General features: G+C 44.3%; 1 protein-coding gene and 1 non-coding gene across 3 annotated transcripts in view; both read left to right on the forward strand.

The window, feature by feature from the left end:
* Positions 1 to 17152, forward strand: part of PPARD (peroxisome proliferator activated receptor delta) — a 77003-nt gene that overhangs the window by 16613 nt on the left and 43238 nt on the right. The window lies entirely within an intron of this gene.
* On the forward strand, positions 3484 to 3590 carry LOC113631230 (U6 spliceosomal RNA). Its single transcript, XR_003437238.1, has one exon. It is a non-coding gene; the product is annotated as a U6 spliceosomal RNA (small nuclear RNA).

Raw genomic sequence — 17152 nt, forward strand, 5'->3', positions numbered from 1 at the left:
AATACAAATGAATGTATATGCAGAACAGAAACAGACTCACAGGCACAGAAGACAAATTTGTAGTTACCAAATGGAAGAAGGAAGGGAGGAAGGACAATTTAGGGGTATGGGACTAAAAGATACAAACTACTGTGTATAAAATAGATAAGCAACAAGGGTATATTGTATAGCATGGGGAATTATAGCCATTATCTTGTAATAAATTATAATGGAATATAATCTGTAAAAACACTGAATCACTGTGCTGTACACACGAAACTAGTATAATATTGTAAATCAGCTATACTTCAATTAAAAAAATAAATTTTAAAAGTCATACATAGGGAATTCCCTGGCAGTCCAGTGGTTAGGACTCGGCGCTTTCACTGCCATGGCATGGGCTCAATCCCTGGTCGGGAAACTAAGATCCTGCAAACCACGTGGCATGGCCAAAAAAAAAAAATCATACGTAATCAATGCCATCTATAAGCGACTGCTATAAATTTTAATCTGTGTTCATTCATTCATTTATCTATCAATTAACTGATTATTATTTTTGGGTGAAGAATGTGGATAACGATCTCACAAGCCAAGGACTGTGTTCTTTTAGATTTTAGTATGACTGTGTATACCTATTCTTTTTTCTTTCAAAAATGGTTATTTTTTAGTTTTGTGATCTGCCTTTCCCATTTTTCAGGTGGTTTCATTATGTCTCTGTTTACTCTCTGACCTTCCTTGCCTTTTGTGAGTGAGCAAAGAAAGGCATTTTGCCCAAAGGGAGGCATTTGGGAAGAGCCATCTGGTTATTTCTTGGTGTAGTTGCTTAAAGCGTGGACGGCAGAGAGGTGCATGAAGTGTGTGTCTGCCTCTCCCCATCCATGTTTCTCGCTACCTATCTTCCATCTGCTCTCCCTACCCACCCCTCTGCCTTTTTTTTCCTTCCATACAAACCCAGGAAAGGATACTGCCTCCAGTCTGAAGGTTTCTTTTCATGGCTTTTAGAGAAAAACCTCTCAGGAGCTCAGAAAAAAAGGTACACAGAGTGGAGACGGGAAAGGTCATGCCTAAGCTGGGGTGGGGTCTTGGGAAGAGTGACCAAGAGGAGGGCCCAGGTCCCTGGCTCTGTCTTGAAGCAGTGAGAAGAAACTGGGTGTTAGGTTTGTGGGGGATAGCAGGTGGCTGTGGGGCCTTCTTGCAGAGACAGCAACCAAGATGACCAGGAGGAGGCCTGGAGATTATATAAGGGGCCCAGATAAAGGTCGGAAATAGGGGACGAGGAACTGTGTCTTGACAGGACACTCTCCTCCACCCAGGCCCTGCTCTTTCCATGAACCTCTGCTGGTCTGCTTTCCCTACCTGGCCGTGGCAGGTAGGGAAAGCAGGTCTTTCCCTACCTGCCAGGTAGGTCTGGCAGACCCGGCCACCATGCCCTACTGACACCTCTGTGCCAGCAGCTGCTCCACGGCCCCTCCCTGGCCAGTAGGTAGGGATCTGCGCATGTAGTCAGGCATGGGGAAGATGTTCCCATCACCCTTAGAATTGGCAGCTCAGATTCCATTCTAGAAAAACAGCTCAGAGCCAGGGAGAAAATGGAAGCTGGGGTGGTCTGGGAGGAACAAGCGATGCCTCCCCTTTACTTCTTACTGAATAAATGGGGTCTCTGGCCGTAGGTGAGGAGAAGGCCTCTGAGCCCTGAGGATGAGTGAAACTTGGCATCTCAGCTTTTTTCTGGGCTACTCTGGTCTGCACACAGGCTGGCGTTTCATGGCGGGGCCAGGAATCCATGCTTATGAACAGGATGATTTCCATAAGCTGTGTGTTCCTCAGTGGATCATACTTGTTTTCCTGTGGATCCCAGTCCTGGTGAGACCCGGCAGCCACCCGCTGGGCTGCAGAGCAGGGTAGCTTCCTGTGGGGCCCCTCGAAGCCTGCACTGCTCCTCTCCCTTCCTCCACTCCTGAGCTATAATTAAGTTCCTATATGAAACCGTATCCCTCAGCTGACACACACTTGTAACCGCAGTCCTGGTCACTGGGCAGCTCCTCTGGGGTGACTCCAGGGTCTGGTGTCTCAGCCTCCAGACAGTCTTGGGTAGGTCTGAGTAGGTGGTGGGAACCCACCAGAAGAGACGTGGGTCCAGTGAGGCAGGATCAGGCCTTGCCCAAGAGGCAGAAAGTGGGGAGTCAAGGGGGAGATGAAGGGCTGGTGAGCAGCCAGAGTGCAGGGCACACAGAGGTGGAGGCCAGGACAGGCAGCCTTGCAGGGCAGGAGGGCATGGACAGGGCCAAGGTTCTGAGTCACCGAGCCACGAGGCAGAATGTAATCAATCTGTTTTATTTTATACTCTGCATATTTCTGTAGTATTGTAAAATTGAGATATACTTCCCATAATGTAAAATTCACCACTTTAAAGTATACACTTTAGTGGTTTTTGGTAGATGTACCGTGTCGTACAATCATTGCCACTATCTAATTCCATAACATTTCCATCACCCCCAAGCAAACCCTGTACCTATTAGTACTTAGTCCTAATACGATCTTCCCCTCATTGATTCCCTGGCAACCACTAATCTACTATCCTTCTCTGTGGATTTCCCTATTTTGGACATTTCCTATAAATGGAATCATACAATATGTGGTCTTTTGTATCTGGCTTCTTTCACTTAACATAATATTTTCAAGGTTCATCCATGCTGTAACATGTAGTGGTACTTCATTCCTTTTTATGGCTGAATAATATTCCTTTGTATCATTTGGGTTGTTTCCATTTTTTTGGCTTCTATGGACACTCATTTACAGACTCTTGTGTAGACATATGCTTTAAGTTCTTTTGAGATTATACATAGGAGTAGAATTGCAGGATCATGGTAACTTTCTGTTTAATATTTTGAGGAACTACCAAACTGTTTTCCAAAGTGCCTGCATCATGCCCTCACTCACTTATTGTTTGTTTGTTTGTGTATTATGTTTATTGGCTGTTTATTTATTTTTAATTATAAAATATATATAACATAAAATTTGCCATTTTAACCTTTTTTTTTTTGCGGTACGTGGGCCTCTCACTGTTGTGGCCTCTCCCGTTGCGGAGCACAGGCTCCAGATGTGCAGGCTCAGCGGCCATGGCTCACGGGCCCAGCCGCTCCACGGCATGTAGGATCTTCCCGGACCGGGGCACGAACCCGTGTCCCCTGCATCGGCAGGTGGACTCTTACCACTGCGCCACCAGGGAAGCCCTAACCATTTTTTAAATGTACATTTCAGTGGCATTAAGTACCCTCACATTGTTGTACAGCCATCACCACATCCATCTCCAGAACGTTTTTTCATCTTGCAAAACTGGGAATTCCCTGGTGGTCCAGTGGTTAGGACTCTGTGCTTTCAATGCCAGGGGCCCGGGTTCAGTCCCTGGTTGGGGAACTAAGATCCTGCAAGCTGCGTGGTGCAGCCAAAAAAAAGAAGAGAAAAGAAAAAAAAAGACCATCTTGCAAAAATGAAACCGTACCCATGCTTGCTTCGGCAGCACATACACTAAAATTGGAATGATACAGAGAAGATTAGCATGGCTCCTGCGCAAGGATGACACGCAAATCCATGAAGCGTTCCATATTTTTAAGATGATACAAATGGAGAGATATTACCATGTTCTTGGATTGGAAGAATCAACATTGTGAAAATGACTCTACTACCCAAAGCAATCTACAGATTCAATGCAATCCTTATCAAACTCCCAATGGCATTTTTCACAGAACTAGAACAAAAAATTTCAGAATTTGTATGGAAACACAAAAGACCCAAATAGCCAAAGCAATCTTGAGAAAGAAAAACGGAGCTGGAGGAATCAGGCTCCCTGACTTCAGACTATACTACAAAGCTACAGTAGTCAAGACAGTGTGGTGCTGGCACAAGGGCAGAAATATAGATCAATGGAACGGGATAGAAAGCCCAGAGATGGACCCACACACATGTGGTCACTTTACCTTTGGCAAAGGAGATAAGAATATACAATGGAGGAAGGACAGCCTCTTGAATAAGTGGTGCTGGGAAAATTGGACAGCTGTATGCAAAAGAATGAAATTAGCACACTCCCTAACACCATACCCAAACATAAACTGGAAATTGATTAAAGACCTAAATGTAAGGCCAGACACTATAAAACTCTTAGAGGAAAGCATAGGCAGAACACTCTATGACATAAATCACAGCAAGATCCTAGAGAAATGGAAATAAAAACAAAAATAAACAAATGGGACCTAATGAAACTTAAAAGCTTTTGCACAGCAAAGGAAACCATAAACAAGACAAGAAGACAGCCCTCAGAATGGGAGAAAATATTTGAAAATGAAGCAACTGGCAGGGGATTGGTCTCCAAAATATACAAGCAGCTCATGCAGCTCAATATCAAAAAAACAAACAACCCAATCCAAAGATGGGCAGGGGACCTGGATAGACATTTCTCCAAAGAAGATATACAGATTGCCAGCAAACACATGAGGGGATGCTCGACATTACTGATCATTGGAGAGATGCAAATCAAAACTACAATGAGGTGTCACACCTCACACTGGTCAGAATGGCCATCATCAAAAAATCTGCAAACAATAAAAGCTAGAGAGGGTGTGGAGAAAAGGGAACCCTCTTGTACTGTTGGTGGGAATGTAAATTGATGTGGCCACTATGGAGAACAGTGTAGAGGTTCCTTAAAAATCTAAAAAAAAACTACCACATGACCCAGCAATCCCACTACTGGGCATATACCCTGAGAAAACTATAATTCAGAAAGAGTCATGTACCGCAGTGTTCATTGCAGCACTATTTACGGTGGCAGGGACATAGAAGCAACCTAAGTGTCCATCGACAGATGAATGGATGAAGAAGACGTGGCACATATATACAATGGAATATTACTCAGCCTTAAAAAGAAACGAAATTGAGTTATTTGTAGTGAGGTGGAGGGACCTAGAGTCTGTCATACAGAGTGAAGTAAGTCAGAAAGAGAAAAACAAATACCGTATGCTAACGCATATATATGGAATGTAAAAAAAAAACATGGTTCTGAAGAACCTAGGGGCAGGACAGGAATAAAGACGCAGAGAATGGACTTGAGGACACAGGGAGGGGGAAGGGTAAGCTGGGACGAAGTGAGAGAGTGGCATTGACATATATACTCTACCAAATGTAAAGTAGATAGCTAATGGGAAGTAGCCACGTAGCACAGGGAGATCAGCTTGGTGCTTTGTGACCACCTAGAGGGGTGGGATAGGGAGGGTGGGAGGGAGATGCAAGAGGGAGGAGATATGGGGATATGTGTATACGTATAGCTGATTCACTTTATTACACAGCAGAAACTAACACAACATGGTAAAGCAATTATACTCCAATAAAGATGTTAAAAAAATAACAAAAAAATAATAAAGTTACTTAGGTCAGTTCCTTATACCTTTAACCACTTCAGTGAAGTGGTTCAATATATTTGTTGTACACAACTGATTCTTCTATCATATTCTGTCTTTAATCCTGGGATTCCCATATGGCCATTTAAAAGAAATTATACATTAAGGTTTACTCTTTGTGTTGTACATTTAAATGGGGTTTAAAAAAGGCATAATGCCATGGATCCAGAGTTATAGTTTCATACATTTAGTTCCATTACCTTAAAAATTCCCTTGTGCTTCAATTATTCAACACCCCCCACCCCCCGTTCCTAGTTTTGCCTTTTTCAGAATGTCATATAATTGGAATCATACAATGTGTAGCCTTTGCGGAGGAAATTCCTTAACTTAGCAATATGCATTTAAGATTCTTCCATGTCTCTTCCTGGCTGACAGCTCATTTTTAAAAAATTACTGAACAATATTCTTTTGTGGGTATGTGCCACATTTTGTGTATCCATTTACTTCTTAAGGATATCTTGGTTGCTTCCTGTTTTGGGCCGTTGTGAATGGAGCTGCAATGAACATTCACAAGAAGGTTTTTTTCTGGACATAAGTTTTCAAGTCCAGGTAAACTTAGATAGACACATGACTGTGGATCATATGATAAGACGATTTTTAATTTTGTGAGAAACTGACAGGCTGTCTTCCTAAGTGGCTGTATCATCTGCATTTTTACCAGAAAGGAGTAAGAGTTCCTGTTGTTCCACATCTCACCAGCATTTGGCTGTTAATGTTTTGTGTTTTAGACATTCTAAATATATGTTTAGTAGTATCTTGCTGTTGTCTTGGTTTGCCGTTCCATGATGACAAGTGATGTTGAGCATTTTCTCGTATGATTATTTGGCATACGTAAATCTTTGGTCTGTTCAGATCTTACGCTCGTTTTTCAAGTGGCTTATATATTTTATTATTGTTCAGTTTTAAATATTTTTTGTGTATTTTTGATATGAATCCTTAGATACGTATTTTGCAGATGTTTCTACCAGTCTGTGGCCTACCTTTTCATTCTCTTAACTGAGCCTTTTACAGAGCAGAAGTTTTTTTAATTTAGTAAAGTCTAGTTCATCAGATTATTTTCATGGATTGTGCTCTTGATATTATATTTAAAATCTCGTCACCTCACCCCAGGAGATGGTGATTTTCTCCTGTTTTATATTTAAGTTTATGTTACATTTTAAGTTAACTTTTGCATAAGGTCTAGGTTTTTATATGTTTATATGTATACATATATGTATGTATATGTGTGTGTGTGTGTGTGTGTATGTGTGTATATATATATATATATATATGTATATAGTTCCAGGCACCATTTGTTGAAAAGACTTTTGTCCATTGAATTGACTTTGCTTCTTTCCCAAAAGAACTGTTGACTATGTTAGTATTGGTCTATTTCAGGACTTCTTACATTGTTACATTGATATATGTATCTGTTCTTTGCCAGCACCACACTGTCTTGATTTCTATATTGTAATAAATATTGAAATCACAAAAAAAAGGGAAAAAAAGAAATTCTGTACCCTAATTAATAATTCTCCATTCCCCACCCCCCGCCAGGCTTCTGACAGCCACCATTCTACCTTCTGCCTCTATGAATTTGACTACTCTAAATCCATCATAGGAGTGGAATCATACAGTATTTGTCCTTTTGTGACTCGCTTATGTCACATATAATGTCTTCAGTGTTCACCCATGTTGTAGCGTGTGTCAGAATTTCGTTCCTTTTTAAGGCTGAATAATATTCCATTGTGTGTATATACCACATCTTGTTAATCCATTCATCTGTTGATGATTCATTCATCTGTTGCTTTCCCCTTTTGGCTTTTGTGAATGTACTACTATAAACATGGATGTACAAATATCTGTTCACGTCCCCTTGTTCAGTTCTTTTGGGTACATACCCAGAAGTAGAATTGCTAGGTTGTATGATAATTCTGTTTTTAATTTTTTAAGGAGCCACCGTACTGTTTTCCATAGTGGCTGCACCATTTTACATTCCCACAAGCAGTGTACAAAGGTACCCACGCCCTCCCTCTTGGTTGATAGCTCGGTTGAATACAGAATCAGAATTTTGAGGTTACTGTTCCATGTTTCAGTATGAATAATGAAGTTAGTTGGAATCTAAGTCCTTTGTAAGTAATCTGTTTTTTCTTCTCTAAAAGATGTAAGAATATTCTTTATTCTTGGAGTTCAGATATATCACCAGGATATATCTAGATATTTATCTTCTTTCCTTAATTTCTGCGGAGCCCTTAATTGCTAAAGACAAGTCTTGGAATCTCCAGGAAATCTTCTATTTGTTTTCCTTCATTGTCTCTATTCTCTGCTTCTAGGACTCTTATTAGACAGACTTTGGACTTTTGGACTTATTGCTTCATCACTAGTGTGTAGAAATATGATTAAATTTTATATATTCATCGTGTATACTTCAACCTTGCTGAACTTATTTATTAGTTCTAACAGGTTTTTTTTTTAGTGGATTTCTTAGGATTTTCTGTGTATAAGACCATGACTTCTGCTAATAGAGATAGTTTTACTTTTTCCTTTCCAATCAGATAACTTGTATTTCTTTTTCTCACCTAATTGCCCTGGCTAGAATCTCCAGTACAGCATTGAATAGAAGTGGTGAAAGTGGACATGCTTGTCTTGTTCCTGATCTTAGAAGGGAAGCTTTTCCTTAGGAGCTGCTTATTTTTGAATTGAGAATTCTTGACGTGCTACAAAATTCAGAGGTATTCCCTCTTTCCCTCCCCCACCTCTCAGCCGCCCAGCCCCCGGTGGGGGCAGCCCCATTAGCCACTCTCATTTATGAGCATGTACCTCTTTTCTGTTATGACATTATTACTTTCCAGGCAGATGACTATCTGCTGTGCTCACTGGTCTGCCTCTCGCTTCTTGTAGTGTGTCTTGTCCATCTGGCATCCAGTGCGCCTGGAGCTTCCTCATTCTTTTTCACTGCTCCCTCCTCTCTTTTATGTGTGTACCACCCCCCTATTTATTGATGGGCGTACAGGTGATTTCCAGTCTTTTGCTGAGTGAATAACCTTCACATGTATCATTTTGCACACAGATATAACAAACAGATTGATATGGATGCAATGCGACAGATGCCGTGGCTGGCGGAGATGTGTGTGGGAACTGCCGGGAGGGAAGGAGATAAAGGCTTTCAGAGGAGGCTGGTTAATGGAGCCTTAAGAAAGGCTCAGGGTGAGCATTTGGCATCTGGGGTGGGCCTCGCAGGCTGGGCAGAATTGCAGCAGGCTGAGATGGTGTAGGAAGCACAAGTGTGAGTAAGAGAGCAGCAGCTCAGATGTGATTGGGGAAATCAAGAGTATTGTTTATCTATTGCTTCATAACAAATGACCCCAAAACTTAGTGGCGTAAAACAACATTTATGATCTGGCAGTGTCTGTGGGTCAGGAGGCAGTTACACAAGGGCCTGAATATTAGGAGGCAGGTGTTTTGCGAGCCGTTTTAGAAGGCTGCCTCCAATAGCAAGTTGCAGTGAGGATGGGATTGACTTGGAGCCGGCTGGAGGTGGGGTGGAGCCATTAATGTAGGTAATCTTACATGCTCGGCTGGGAGGTTGGGATTGATGTGAGAACATGGGAGCCACAGAAGGCCTTTGAGCAGGAGAATAATGTGATAGGCGTTATCTAGGACAGTTAATCTGCTAGGATTATGCCAGACGGGTTAAAATGGAGAGTGATACACAGGCAGAGACTTAGATTAGGAGAGGTCTGTATTAACCGAACTGAAAAGTTTCTGGCCTTTAGTAACAGTTGCTACGCATGGAGCACCTTCTCTGTACCATGTACTTTGGCTGTGTTTTCTCAACTCTTCTGTCTTAGAAACGACCACAAAAAGAAGGTATTACTCATGTATATTGTTTGCAGCTGAGAAAACTAAGCCTCTGAGAGGTTAAGAAAGTCATGTATGGTGCACAACTAGTAAGTTGCAAAGTGGCACTCAGGTCTGCCTGGCCTTTAGGACCGTGCCTTTGGGTGGCAGCGTGAGTGGAAAGGTGGGGATGACTGTGGAGACAAAGCCTTGGCCCTTCCCTGGGTGCTGAAGGGAGACGGAGGAGTCTGAGAGGTTGATTTTTTGAACCTAGGTGGCCAGGACAAAGATGACACTGTAACAGGAAAGAAGAGAGGCCAGTGGGTCGCTGCTGTGGTGGGGGAAGGTGAGTCATCCTGGAACACTGGGTGCTTGTTGGCAGGGTCCTTCCCGGTTATAGGGGATCATAAATAGTTCCCAGACTTCGTGTATGAAGATGTGCTTTTGGCCAAAAAGCGCTCTAAAAGTGGGAGCTTCTTGGTCAGAGGGTTCTGTGAGGAGGTTCTTTGTTTGAACACTGTGTTTTCGTGTTCCCTCAGCAGTCTGAGTGGGGCCTCTGCCACATTCTGCTGGTCAAAGCAGTCCCTGGACCAGCCCTGATTCAAGGAGGGAGGAGTAGCAAGGGCAGCCATCTTTAACCCACTAAGGGCCAGTGATGCAGAGCAGGGATTCGAACTCACAGCTGTGTGACTCAGACCCAGGGCTCTTTCTGCCACACCACCCTGCATTCCTTTCTGCTTCCGACTCCTTGGGGCCTGTAGAGCTTGCTGGCTCACGTGTGTTGTTGTAAGGGAACTAATTTTTATTTTGGCCTCCCAGAGCAGCAGTTGCACTAGTCACCTCTTTTTCACACATTAGCCTCCAGGATCACCATGCCTGAGAGAACCTTCCAAAATTGGCTTTGTCTGGGGGAATCAGCTGGCTGTCCCCCAGGCTCTTTGGCACTGATTGCTGAACACGCCTGGAATTTCCCCTTCTGCACTTAGTGCTGGCCTGTGGGATCCCTGCAGTGCTGCAGCCAGATGTGCAGACGGGCCCCATTACCAGTTGTCCCAAGTGGTGTCTAGTCCAGTGATTCCCAGGCAAGACTCAGCTGGCAGATTCACCAGGGAATTTTGGAAGAAAGGTAGTTTCCTGGGCCTTGTCTCAGGCCTCTCGAATTAGAATTTCCAAGAATGAACTCCAGGAATCTGCGTTTTAAAGCTCCCCATTGACCTGAGGGGGCAGCCTGGTTGGAGAACCACTGACTTCTCAGAAAGGTGCCCTTGAAGTCACTGATCAGAGTTCAAGTGGGGCCTGAGAATGACGGTCCTGAGGGCCTCACACCTCACAACCAGGAAGTGACTCCTGAAAGCCTCCAGGTTTCTGACTGCATCTGCCCAAAGGATGCTCTTTTGCATTTTTAAAAAAAATTATTTTATTTATTTATTTTTAGCTGCGTTGGGTTTTCATTGCTTCGTGCGGACTTTCTCTAGTTGCGGCGAGCGGGGGCTACTCTCCGTTGCGGTGCGCGGGCTTCTCATTGCAGTGGCTTCTCTTGTTGCAGAGCACGGGCTCTAGGCGTGCGGGCTTCAGTAGTTGTGGCTCATGGGCTTAGTTGCTGCATGGCATGTGGTATCTTCCTGGACCAGGGAACAAACCCATGTCCCCTGCATTGGCAGGCAGATTCTTAACCACTGCACCACCAGGGAAGTCCCCATGTTTGGTTTTAAAAGAGAGAGCAAGAGCGAGAGTGAGAGAGAGAGAGAGAGAGTGTGTGCGTGTATGTGTATGTGTGTAATTTTGAATGAATCAAAATGTAAGCATACTGATAAATTTTGCCAAATTCCAGAAAGTTACACTAATTTACCCTGTCTCAGCAGTATGTGAGAGTTTCTGACTCCCGGTTCCCTTGAATCTGAGTTAACGTATAAAGGAAGTCCCGTGGTCTTCTGAAATGTAACACTCTCTGACCTTGGAACCAGTTAGTTTGGAGTCAATGCTCACATTTCCCTTTCCTTGGGCCACCAGGGTCTTGCGTGTTGGGTGAGACGGTGGTGTCTGGGAGCTCTGACCTCCTCAGTCCTCACTGTGGCCCCGTGGTATTGCATCATTTCCTGTCTCCCTTAGGCCACGTGGCATTCTATGGCCACTTGCCCTGTCACGTGTGGAGGTGTTGGGGAGTGAGTAAAGTTGGGTTGGTCAAGTGTGTGTAAGAAGACATTGGTTCGGGCTTCCCTGGTGGCACAGTGGTTAAGAATCCGCCTGCCAATGCAGGGGACACGGGTTCAAGCCCTGGTCCGGGAAGATCCCACATGCGGCGGAGCAACTAAGCCCGTGTGCCACAACTACTGAGCCTGCGCTCTAAAGCCCGCGAGCCACAACTACTGAGCCCGCATGCCACAATTACTGAAGCCCGCACACCTAAGAGCCCGTGCTCCGCAACAAAAGAAGCCACGACAATGAGAAGCCCGCGCACCGCAATGAGAAGCCCGCGCACCACAAGGAACAGTAGTCCCCGCTCGCCACAACTAGAGAAAGCCTGCACAGAGCAACAAAGACACAGTGCAGCCAAAAATAAAATAAATAAATTAAAAAAAAAAAAAAGACGTTGGTTCCAGCTGCTGATTTACATGCCTTCTGACGTCATCAAGAGAGATGTCACTCTCGAAGTTGCATGTCTTCAGAAGTAGAAATGAAGAAATGCTTCCAGGAAGCCCAACGCAATCAGCCCAACCCTCTGAAGGTGGTGGGCACCCACGCAGCTGGTAAACGCTGCCTGAGTCACCACTGGCCACAGTCCCTGCTCCTGTCCACACAGTTCCTGTCTGGGAGGACCTGCCCAAGACAGTGGCCAGGGACGTGGTGTAGGTCTCCCCAGGTCATGGTGGCAGACTCTTGGCTCTGGTTTCACAGCAGTTCTTTTCTCCAAAGATGAGTTGTGGCGTCTGCCTGTTTTTTGGATAAGTCTGTGGATTGTACACTTGGGATTTGAAGGAAGAGCTGGATGGCCAAGGCAGAGCTTTTACGTAGCAGAGCTGTATCCCTGTGTGGAGTCAGTTAAGACTCTCCAACAACAGCTGGCTGGTTATCCTTTTATTCATCTCTCATGGTTTTCGTGTCACATTCTCCTTGGAGTTTGGTCCAAGCCTTCTTCCACTCACCCCTATCCCTCTCAAGAAGATGCTGCCTCTTGTCACTGTGGAGATCACAAGCGTTACAGATGCCGTAACTTCTTTCCTTGCATCTCAGAGATCTCTCGTGTTTGGGCCCTCACATACTTGTTTGTTTTATTATTACTATTACTGTTATTACCAAGTGCCTGCTTTGTGCCTAGTACCTTATTAGACTCTGGAAAGATGCAGCAGGAGATTGGCCCTGCCCTCTGGGAGATGAAACATCTCTTTTCTCCCTTCCTCTCTGACTGTGCCTTTGCTGCCCTGGTTCCTCTTCCTCTTTCCCCTGCCTGAGTGTGAGCGTCTGGGGGCTCCTGCCCCTTCTCTGCCAGACCTGCTCTTCCCACAGTCCCCACCTTAATGGGAGCATCCCCACCCCCCTGGTCACCTGATGGGCACCCTTCATGTCTCTTTTAATCAGTCACCAGATCTTGTCAATTCTTCTTCCTTAATATCTTTACTGCTTTTTGCCTTAAAGTCTGATGACACTAGTGCTACCCCAGCTTGTGGTTGTTATTTGCCTCATATTTTCAACCTTTCTGTGTCATCACATTTTAGGAGTTTCTTTCATAAACAGAACGTGGCTGGATTTAAAATTTTAAGTCAGATCTGAAAATCTGTCTTAAATGAGTTTAATTTATTTACATTTTGGGGTTTGACTTAAATATATTATGTTTTTGAGTCCTTTCCATATGCTTTCCTTTTTTGCCTGTTTTTCTCCTTTCCTGCCTTCTGTTAGATTGACTGAGTTTTCTTTATTCTCGTTACTGGTCTGAAAATTATACACCTTATTTCTGTTCTTACTCCTACATTTTCTCTTCTTACCCCCCATCTTTTTACTTTGGAGAAAACATGAAAATAATATAGTGAACATCTGTATTCTTTTTACTTGCATTTAATGCATTTCTCTCTTTATCGCTATATACTTTTGTTTAGAACCATTCGAAAGTAAGCGTGGACTTGTTTTTCTTTTTCTTCCTCAGGATTTGGGGTGCTACTTCTATCGAGAGACTCACTTAAAATTTTTTTTTTTTTTTTGTATTTTGGAATAATTTTAGATAAATTTAGATTTAGAGAGTTTCTGTACACCTTTACCCAGCGCTCCCTAATATTAACATCTTATATTTAATTCTCTTTTAAATTTTGGAAAATTCTCAGTCATTCTCTTTGGTTCCCTCCCATTTTTTGTACTCTAGCCTCCCGGAATTCCTCTTAGACATCTGTTGACCATTCTACCATCCAGGTCTCTTATATGTTTTTTCTGTGCTGCTTTATCTCTTTAACCATCTGAATCTTCTCATTTTGTTAGCGCTTTCACATTATTTTATTATTCCTGATTCTTGGGATGCTTCCTCCCTTTTTGTGTCTGATGCTGTCCCTCTTGGTGGTTTATTTCTGTGTGGTTTGTAACTTTGGGTTGTGAGCTCATCTTCAGGAAGGACTGTCATGGGCAACTTTTGTGTCCTGGGGTGTGAAAGTATCCCTAAGAACAGTTTGCATCTGGTGGGGCCGTAGGGTTAAAGGTCCTGGCTCAGTTTTTATGTTCACTTCTCAGTTTGGCACCCCTTCACCACTCTCAGTGTAAAATCAGATTCGTATCCATGGGTGGGGCTAGCTTAGTAGTTGAGTTTCTTATGGGTGACTTTCACCCTTCCACAGAGCCTTGGAGAAATGGCCAGCTCCTTATTGCTTTTCTGTACTGGGCAGCCCTTTGAGGTTCATGTTGATATCTGGGCTCAAAGCCACAGCCAGACATTATAACTACTTCATGTGTGGGTTCAAAAGTCCACAGGTCATTCTGGTGTCAGTCCCACTTATTGTTCATGTTTCCCTTTTTCTTGTCATTTCTGGCACATGGGGTATTTTTCTTTCAAATTTGGCTGTATGTTTAAGGATATCATTTATCTTATCTAGTATTTCTATGACTGTGACCATAGTGGGAAGGGGAAGCTCTTTCACATTAATTCAGTCCATTATATTGCTGAAAGTTCAAGTCCAAATCCTTAGTATAGTGTATGCAGCCCTTTGAGATCCAGCCCCCATCTACCTCTCCTGCGTAAACTTAGCTTTCAAATTTTACACTTCAGCAAACTGAACTATTTGTACACCGCAAACTGTAATGTTTAAAAGCTCAAGTTTTAGAGTCCAACTGTTCGGTTTGGAACCTGTCTTCATCCTTTCATAACTTGTGATCTTGGACAAGGTACTTATCCTCTCTGTGCCTCAGTTTTCTCCTCTGTAAAGTGGCAGCATCTGGCATATAGTAAACCTAATCCCTGTTAGTTCCGTCCATGGCTGCTGTCTCCAGGAGGCCACACCCTCAGGCTTCTGCACCTTTGCACATGCTTGTTCCTCCCAGGAAGTGCCCTTGACTGCCTTCCTTAATTCCTCTCGACAGAATGGCTTTTGCTCTTTCTGTGCTTGGTGTCTCTTTCTATAGTAATTATCACTCGGTAGGTCATTGTTTGTTTACGTTTCCTTTCCTTCCCAGATGCCGGGACCCCTGAGAACAGGGCCTTGTTTTTCTTGGTGCTTGAAGCTCCTGGCATTCTCCCTGTCACTTGGTGGCTGCTCAGTGTGGCCTGTTGAGTTGAATTGCATTGAATTTCTCTGGTTGAGTAGAGGCAAGGGCTTGGGAGTGGTATGAGACCCAGATGCAGGGAAAGAGAGCAGGAAAGATTTTTTTTTTGGCACGTTTTGTGCCAAGTTGATGGAAATGTGGCTGGGACGCAAGGTAGCAATTCTCAGTCTAGGTGAGGGTGCCAGAGACTTAAAGCAAGCCAGTGGCCAGAAAAAGCCACTAAAGCCTGCAAATTAAAGTAGTTTCCGGCCTTAAGAATGCATGTCCCACTTTCCATCCCCAAACTCAGCTTCTCTGAGTGCCAGGCAGAGGAATACAAACTAATTATAATCCCTAGGATCCTGAGAGCCTATAATTTTAGAATAAGGCTGCATTTCTGAAAGGGACAGTTGCTCTCAGAGTAGATGATTCTACATGCCGGGGGCCTCGAAGGAGACCAGGGTGTGAAAGTTCAGTAGCCAGCTGTTCAGAGCTAAGTGTCACCCCACGCCCACGCCTGCGCAGTTAAGGTTTCTGCCCCACTGAGATTTCAGCAGCCAAAAGAGGCAGATTGGATAGGCCTGGGCAGAGCTAAACAGCCTGTGCCATCCCTCCTCAGCTCTACCTGAATTCTCTGGACTCTTGGGATTCTATCACAGGAATAGTCTCAGAAGAGAAGGGAAGTTGATCTCTGAAGATCCCCAGAGGGTGTCCGTCAGACAGTAGTCTGGTGGGAGTGGTGAACAATGACAGCACTGACTTTCAGTCCCCTTGGCTGGGATTTCAGGACTCATTTCAACTCAGAGGTGGGCACAGGGCCTGGGGTGGTGGACAACTTGGGCCAGTACACACGGTTCCCAATAGTTCTTTCCTGACGACTCTGGGTGTTCACTGCTGTGCCGGGTGCTACTGCTGAAGATACCAAAATAGTAATGCCACAGTCCCTCTCCTCAGAGAGGAGAGCTTGCTGTCTAGTTGGAGAGAATTCCTAGCGCACAGGAAGCTGCAGCCTGTTGCCCAAGACAGTAATTCCGTGTGATGCCGCTGTGTGCAGATGTGCCCCTTTGACAGCCTGGTGCTTTTGCTCAAAAGGAGCTCTTCTTTTTCTGAGGTTTGACCATCGGTTTATTTTTGTCTTGGATGGTTTGTGAGCACCGTTAAAGACTGGTTCCAGATTGTTAGGACCACCTTTTTTTGTTACTGAGGATGGCCCCAAGCGTGTCTTTAAGAACCCCTCCTGGACTTCTCTGATGGCGCAGTGGTTAAGAATCCCCCTGCCAAGGCAGGGGACATGGGTTCGAGCCCGGGTCCGGGAAGATCCCACATGCTGCAGAACAACTAAGCCCATGCACCACAACTGAGTGTGCACTCTAGAGCCGCAAGCCACAACTACTGAAGCCCATGCACCTAGAGCCCGTGTTTCCCAACAAGGGAAGCCACCGCAGTGAGAAGCCCACGCACCACAACAAAGGGTAGCCCCACTCGCCACAACTAGAGAAAGCCCATGCGCAGCAACGAAGACCCAATACAGCCATAAATAAATAAATAAATTTATTTTTAAAAATATTAAAAAAATAAATAAGTGGGGGAAAAAAAACCTCCTTCTCTCTTCCATGTCTTTAAATAATGACAGGTTTACAGTGTCACTTGCTGATCTCCAAGGTCTCGTCTTCTAGGGTTGCTGCTTGCTGCTTTTGAGGCATCAAGATTTTTCCTGTGGGCTCTTGGATCATTTCTTTGCCTTTTCTAGTCTGATGCCATTTTTCTAGAAGAGTGATTGCTAAATCAGGCTCTCTGGGAGTGGGTTTTGGAATCTGCTATTGAAGATCAGAGGAAAATTGAGCAAAGTGAGATCTGAAACAGTTATGGATGGATTTATGGATGGGGACTCCAAGTGACTTAGGTGATCTTTAGTCTCAGGCAGTTGTGGAAGCTCCACTAGGTTGTAAAGGACCCAAGTTCCTTCCACTTCCCTGCTTTGTCATTCTTAGGGTGTGGCTGTTGTTCTTATTGTCCAAAATGGCTGCCATGGATCCAGCTATCACACCCACATTCCAGGCAGCAGGATAAAGAGAGAAGGGAGGATGATGTCCCCCCCGCCCCAAGGCTACTTCAAATAAGTCTTCTGCCTCTTCCATTTTTTGTGACTCAGGGGAGGTTATTTAATATGTCAGAGCCACAGTTACCTC

The sequence above is a fragment of the Aethalodelphis obliquidens genome, unplaced genomic scaffold (genome assembly GCF_003676395.1).
Source record: "Aethalodelphis obliquidens isolate GAN/ISIS:26980383/991018 unplaced genomic scaffold, ASM367639v1 scaffold31, whole genome shotgun sequence".
In the NCBI taxonomy this organism is placed as follows: domain Eukaryota; kingdom Metazoa; phylum Chordata; class Mammalia; order Artiodactyla; family Delphinidae; genus Aethalodelphis; species Aethalodelphis obliquidens.